The sequence below is a fragment of the Brachyhypopomus gauderio genome, chromosome 4 (genome assembly GCF_052324685.1).
Source record: "Brachyhypopomus gauderio isolate BG-103 chromosome 4, BGAUD_0.2, whole genome shotgun sequence".
Taxonomy (NCBI): Eukaryota; Metazoa; Chordata; class Actinopteri; order Gymnotiformes; family Hypopomidae; genus Brachyhypopomus; species Brachyhypopomus gauderio.
In genome coordinates this window covers 35,492,583-35,500,082 of record NC_135214.1, presented here as the reverse complement: position 1 = coordinate 35,500,082, position 7,500 = coordinate 35,492,583, and the positions used below count along the sequence as shown (strand labels likewise).

General features: G+C 49.9%; 2 protein-coding genes across 2 annotated transcripts in view; both read right to left on the bottom strand.

Moving 5' to 3' along the window:
• The window catches only part of LOC143513198 (uncharacterized), a 15,605-nt gene extending 8,751 nt beyond the window's left edge, over positions 1 to 6,854 (bottom strand). Inside the window, exon 1 of the mRNA XM_077004317.1 lies at positions 6,841 to 6,854. The gene's annotated coding sequence lies outside the window, so the exon portion shown is untranslated. The remainder of the gene's footprint in view (positions 1 to 6,840) is intronic.
• edem3 (ER degradation enhancer, mannosidase alpha-like 3) overlaps positions 1 to 7,500 on the bottom strand; it is a 50,255-nt gene that overhangs the window by 722 nt on the left and 42,033 nt on the right. Inside the window, exons 21-22 of the mRNA XM_077004314.1 lie at positions 6,919 to 7,042; positions 1,671 to 1,752 (exon numbers count right to left, since the gene is read on the bottom strand). The gene's annotated coding sequence lies outside the window, so the exon portion shown is untranslated. The remainder of the gene's footprint in view (positions 1 to 1,670; positions 1,753 to 6,918; positions 7,043 to 7,500) is intronic.

The window sequence follows — 7,500 nt, the reverse complement described above, 5'->3', positions numbered from 1 at the left end:
GATGGAGAGAGGGAGGGATGGAGAGAGAGATCAGGGCCTGTTGTCCAGAGACTCTTATTTGAGGAGAGGAGACTAGTGCAGATCTCTGTCCACATTATTGCAGCTCAGGAGCTGCTCATCTCCACAGCTACACGTCTCCCTCTACCTCCACCTCTCCCTCTCTCCCTCCACCTCTCTCTCCCTCCACCTCCACCTCTCTCTACCTCCACCTCTCCCTCCACCTCCACCTCTCTCTACCTCCACCTCTCTCTCCCTCTCTCCCTCCACCTCCACCTCTCCCTCTCTCCCTCCACCTCTCTCTCCCTCCACCTCCACCTCTCCCTCCACCTCCACCTCTCTCTACCTCCACCTCTCCCTCTACCTCTCCCTCTACCTCCACCTCTCCCTCTACCTCCACCTCTCCCTCTACCTCCACATCTCTCCACCTCTCTCTCCACCTCTCCCTCTACCTCCACCTCTCCCTACCTCCACCTCTCTGTCTACCTCTACCTCCACCTCTCTCTCTACCTCTACCTCCACCTCTCTCTCTACCTCCACCTCCACCTCTCTCTCTACCTCCACCTCTCCCTCCAGATGACCAGAGTCTACCAGACTACCCCCACCTCAGTTTACTCCGTTCCTCTGCTGTGGTCCCCTCCTCTCCTGGGTGTATGTGCTCTGTGCAATGATGGGGCCCTTCCTCACTCTTACTATCAATATCAAGTCTTTTTTTAAATCACTAATCTATTGAAAAATCAATACATCTCCATGATATATCGAGCCCTAATTGTCTATATTAAAGCGCTTTACTGGCATAATGATGGTAGTTCAGGCAGAAGGTCAGTGTGACCGTAATGGCAGTAGAATCTGTGAACCCACAGGAAGTGAACAACAGTGAGACGGTCTTCTGTCGTCCTCATGCACTACTCTGGATGATTTTAAAAACAGTTGGAGTCCTGCCCTTAAACACGGGTACATCAAGTCTTTCTCAAGAGTTCTCAATAACAAAAGAGGAACTTCCACCCTGTGTGTGTGTGTGTGTGTGTGTGTGTGTGTGTGTGTGTGTAGGAGGAGAACTCAAGCTTACTATGTGGCAGAGGAACAAAGGAAAATTAAAAGTCGATGATTCATTACCAAACAACTCGACACGTTTGGCATAGCCTGCAGACACACAACCGACACACCGCTTCTCAGCGCAGACGTGCAGGAACAGAGCAGAGTGTGAGGCTCCTACAACACACAGTCCTCATGAGCTGCACGCACACACACACCCCCCCCCACACGCATGCATGCATGCACACACACACACACCCCCCACACGCGCACACACACACACACACCCCCCCACACGCGCACACACACACACACCCCCCCACACGCATGCATGCACACACACACACACCCCCCACACGCACACACACACACACACCCCCACACGCACACACACACACACCCCCACACGCATGCATGCGCGCACACACACACACACACGTGAAATGTGGTGTTATTGTTCAAGCTGACAACTGTTAGTGACCAAACACTAGCAACACGCTTGAACCCAGAACACAGCAACCCTTCCAAAATACAAATTGTAAATCACAGGTGTGTTTCAAAACACACCCACATCCACCTCCCCCCCCACACACACACCCACATCCACCCCCCCCACACATGCACACACCCACACTCACTTTCAGTTTGTCTAAGATGAGTTTTCCTGTCCTCTTCCATGTGTGTGTGCATGCATTCAGAAGACTGACTCAACCCTGAGATCTAATGAAAACATACACCCCCCCCCCCCGAAACAATGTCACAGTCTGACAAGTAAACAATGTGTTGATTATGGCACATGTGAACAGACCAAAAAACAAGAGTTCTGCCCCTCCCTGGTCTATCAATAGATCTGTGATTGACATCCGGGAAAGCAGAGAGAGAGAGAGAGAGAGAGAGAGAGAGAGAGAGAGAGAGAGAGAGAGAGAGAGAGAGAGAGAGAGAGAGAGAGAGAGAGAGAGAGAGAGAGGTGGGGGGGGGGGGGGTGGAAAAGTATTGAGGTCATCTGTCCACTTGGCTTATGAGCTTAATATAACCATTATATAATAGATCTGCCTCCGTTTCCATTTACATCACACTGCGATCAGCCACACCACACACAGTACTCTCATATCTTCTCCAACCCAACACACCACACACAGTACTCCCATATCTCCTCCAACCCAACACACCACACACAGTACTCTCATATCTCCTCCAACACACCACACACAGTACTCTCATATCTTCTCCAACCCAACACACCACACACAGTACTCTCATATCTCCTCCAACCCAACACACCACACACAGTACTCTCATATCTCCTCCAACACACCACACACAGTACTCTCATATCTCCTCCAACACACCACACACAGTACTCCCATATCTCCTCCAACACACCACACACAGTACTCCGATATCTCCTCCAACACACCACACACAGTACTCCCATATCTCCTCCAACCCAACACACCACACACAGTACTCCCATATCTCCTCCAACACACCACACACAGTACTCCCATATCTCCTCCAACACACCACACACAGTACTCCCATATCTCCTCCAACCCAACACACCACACACAGTACTCTCATATCTCCTCCAACACACCACACACAGTACTCCCATATCTCCTCCAACCCAACACACCACACACAGTACTCTCATATCTCCTCCAACCCAACACACCACACACAGTACTCTCATATCTCCTCCAACACACCACACACACAGTACTCTCATATCTCCTCCAACACACCACACACACAGTACTCTCATATCTCCTCCAACACACCACACACAGTACTCTCATATCTCCTCCAACACACCACACACAGTACTCTCATATCTCCTCCAACACACCACACACAGTACTCCCATATCTCCTCCAACCCAACACACCACACACAGTACTCTCATATCTCCTCCAACACACCACACACAGTACTCTCATATCTCCTCCAACACACCACACACAGTACTCCCATATCTCCTCCAACCCAACACACCACACACAGTACTCTCATATCTCCTCCAACACACCACACACAGTACTCCCATATCTCCTCCAACCCAACACACCACACACAGTACTCTCATATCTCCTCCAACACACCACACACAGTACTCCCATATCTCCTCCAACCCAACACACCACACACAGTACTCCCATATCTCCTCCAACCCAACACACCACACACAGTACTCTCATATCTCCTCCAACACACCACACACAGTACTCTCATATCTCCTCCAACCCAACACACCACACACAGTACTCCCATATCTCCTCCAACCCAACACCACACACAGTACTCCCATATCTCCTCCAACACACCACACACAGTACTCTCATATCTCCTCCAACCCAACACACCACACACAGTACTCCCATATCTCCTCCAACCCAACACCACACACAGTACTCCCATATCTCCTCCAACACACCACACACAGTACTCTCATATCTCCTCCAACCAACACACCACACACAGTACTCTCATATCTCCTCCAACCCAACACCACACATACACTTACAGGCAAACGTACACACACGCACACTTACAGCTGAAGGCCATGGCCTAATATTTTTAATTAAGGATGAAGACCATGAGAGAGAGAGAGAGAGAGAGAGAGAGAGAGAGAGAGAGAGAGAATCTTACCCACTAGACAGAGATAGAAAGAAAGGAGAGATGGAAGAAGTGAAGCCAGACAGTGGAAGGAGGAAGAGGAGGAGGAGGGCTCCAGCCATCACCCTCCTCTATTTCTCTCTCTTTCTCTCTGTTAGTAGATAGGAGTATAACACTTCAAGGATTCAGACTCAAATGCTTTAATGCTGCTGAGCAGGTCTGCTGGAGGCCCTGCTGAAGAAGATCTCCACCCTGCTGAAGAAGATCTCCACCCTGCTGAAGAAGATCTCCACCCTGCTGAAGAAGATCTCCACCCTGCTGGGGTCTGTGCGCTGCCCCACACCAGCATGTCAGCAGATCTTTTCCAACACGATGCCCATCACACATCCCAAGATCACAGTTCAGCAGTCTCTGTTGAGACACGACACGATGGGACAGGCGGGTCTCTCGGGTTTGGGCTGCCACAGTGTCCGGCACCAACACCGCAAAGTGTGGGGACATATCCGTACAGCTCTACCCGGTGCAGTAGACGGCACCACCAACACTAATGGATGAAACAATGACATCACATCTGCTTACAGTGATGTCAGAGATCGGCATGTACGACTGGACACAAATATGCACTCATTGATTCATACACACGCAGTGCATGCTGGGTGCACAGACATCGATCTGTGGTCCAACTGCAGAGACTTGTGGGGGTTGAACACGTCCTCCTCAAGCACTGAGTTTAATCTTCAACCATTAACGCACTGTGTTTAATGTTCACCATTAGACTTTGATGAGGGGAAAAACAGACAAACAAACAAACAAACAAGGAAAAATGAACATTTAGCCATTTAGGCTCTTTTTTGCATAGAAAAAGTGTGTGAGAGAGAGAGAGAGAGCACACACCGTTTCCTGAATGCACATCTTGCCATTTCACTCCTGTGTCCTAACCTCCCATAATAGCACGCTCACCACTCTAATGTAATAGATGCTGATAATGAGATGGGCTCTGGCTGCCCCCCCCCCCCCCCCCCCCACACACACACACACACACACACACAGTATGTTCATGCTAACACTGCTCCCATCCTCAAAGACCAATATACCAACTACATAAATAAATAAACCATCTAAATAAATAAATACAAATTGTTCATTTAGAAGTCCATTTGCAGTACACAACATCATGTGGACCTGGTAGAGTTGAGGATGGGAACCCTCACTGCACGTCTGTGGGACACAATGTTTACGTGGTCCCCGCGTCCCCGCGTCCCCACGTCCCCGCGTCCCCGCGGCCAGTTCATTTAAAATAAATTAAAAAAATAATGCATTTTTGAAACACACTTTCTCCAAATGGGAGGGACGGTCCAGCAGTCAAAGGCCTGCCTCTGAATTGGTCCCGCCTCTCAACTGGCCCCACCCCTCAACTGGCCCCACCCCTCAATTGGCCCTCTGCAAGCTTTTTTATTTTGCAACAGCAGCACCTGGTTCACTGGGACACCAGGACCTCTCAAGGCCCGCCGGTCCTGCCGGGTCCCGCTGAAGCAGCTCCAGAAGTCCTGAGCAGAGATGAAGAACCTGCTGGGCAGACATATGGTGACGGGCATATGACCGTCTGCTTGAAGCTCTCTGGGGCCTCGGAAACTTACAAATGACCAGCTACCACAGTAATGATGCCGGGGCACATGAACAGTAACTAACCATACGGTGTTTTCTGGAGGACTGAGCCGTTAGCATCGTCCTGTCCCTGCGTTCTGCACTAGTGGTCAATGTTGACCAATAGCAGGACAGTGACTCTGCCTGCTCAGACAAAAACCACAGCTACCCACAATTCTTCAGCTAGAGAGGGGAACAGCTGGCATTATCTGACATGACGACTAAATGAGTTCCTGATTTATTTCAGAGCGCAGATGGATTTATTTCACAGCGTAGACAGTGTGTGGGAGGTGGAGAGGTGGACTGAGATGGTTCTCACAGTCAGAGGCAAACAGGAACAAAAGAAGAATCTTTGACTGAAAGCCTCTCTGTGTGTGTGTGTGTATGTGCTGAAGATGTCACCACTTCTGTAGGTCTTATTCAGGCTGTGTGTGTGTGTGTGTGTGTGTGTGTGTGTGTGTGTGTGTGTGTGTGTGTGTGTGTGTGTGTGTGTGTGTGCGTGCGTGCGAGTGGTGACGATGTCTCAACTTCTTCAAACCTTACTCAGGCCCTGTGTGTGTGTGTTTGTGTGTCTGATGGGTAAAGAGGCCCCCGTTGTGTGTGTGTGTGTGTGTGTGTGTGTGAGTGTCTGTGTGCGCCCTGAAGATGTCTTCACTTTTACAAACCTTACTCAGGCCCTGTCTGTGTGTGTGTGTGTGTGTGTGTGTGTGTGTGTGTGTGTGTGTCTAAAGGGTAAAGAGGCCCCCGTTGAGTGTGTGTGTGTGGGCGCGAGTGGTGAAGATGTCTCCACTTCTACAAACCTTACTCAGGCCCTGTGTGTGTGTGTGTGTGTGTGTGTGTGTGTCTGGTAAAGAAGTCACCCTTGTGTGTGTGTGTGTCTGACCGGTAAAGAGGTCCCCGTTGTGTGTGTGTGTGTGTGCGTGTGTCTAACCAGTAAAGAGGTACCCGTTGTGTGTGTGTGTGTGTGTCTAACCGATAAAGAAGTCCACGTTGTGTGTTGTGTGTGTGTGTGTCTAACCGATAAAGAGGTCCACGTTGTGTGTTGTGTGTGTGTGTGTGTGTCTAACCGATAAAGAGGTCCCCGTTGTGTGTGTTCGTGTGTGTGTCTAACCGATAAAGAGGTCCACGTTGTGTGTTGTGTGTGTGTGTGTCTAACCGATAAAGAGGTCCCCGTTGTGTGTGTGTGTGTGTCTAACCGATAAAGAGGTCCACGTTGTGTGTGTGTGTGTGTGTGTGTGTGTATAACCGGTAAAAACATCCCCGTTGTGTGTGTGTGTGTGTCTAACCGGTAAAGACATCCCCGTTGTGTGTGTGTCTAACCAGGTAAAGACGTCCCCGTTTGTGTGTGTGTGTGTGTGTGTGTGTGTGTGTGTGTGTGTGTGTCTAACTGGTAAAGACGTCCCCGTTGTGTGTGTGTGTGTGTGTGTGTCTAACTGGTAAAGAGGTCCCCGTTGTGTGTGTGTGTGTGTGTGTGTGTGTGTGTCTAACCGGTAAAGACATCCCCATTGTGTGTGTGTGTGTGTGTGTGTGTGTGAGTGTGTGTCTAACCGGTAAAGACGTCCCCGTTGTGTGTGTGTGTGTGTGTGTGCGTGTGTGTGTGTGTGTGTGTGTGAGTGTGTGTCTAACCGGTAAAGACGTCCCCGTTGCTGTAGGCTTTATTCCGGCTCTCATCCTCACTCGGCACAGACGACACCTGCTTAGCCGAGGTACAGCCCATCTCCACACTCACTCCCCTCTCTCACCATCCCACCTGAGAGAGAGAGAGAGAGAGAGAGAGAGAGAGAGGGGAAGGAAGTGTGAGAAAAGAAAGAAGAGAGGGGTCTATAGATCAGAAGGAGATAAAGAGTAGGTCAAGTGTGACACAGAACGAATGAATGAATGAGCCAGATTAAAGTAACAGACTGCATCAAGATCCACACAGCCAGACATCTAGACCCATGTCCAAACAGACAGAGGGGGTGGAATTTGACCCCACCGCTCTATCTGTACAACCTCCAGAAGCCCTGTACAGAGATGGAGAATCCATAGGACAGATGACCGGAGTAACTAACTATACCAGGGGTACTCAACTGGCAAACCGCGGTCCGGATCCGGACCCGAACGCAGTCCTGTCCGGACCCAATCTCATTCCTGATTAACTGGATACGGACCAAAAAAAAAAAAAAAACCGGAGCATTTATTTCAGGGCTATTGAAAAAACACTCCGTC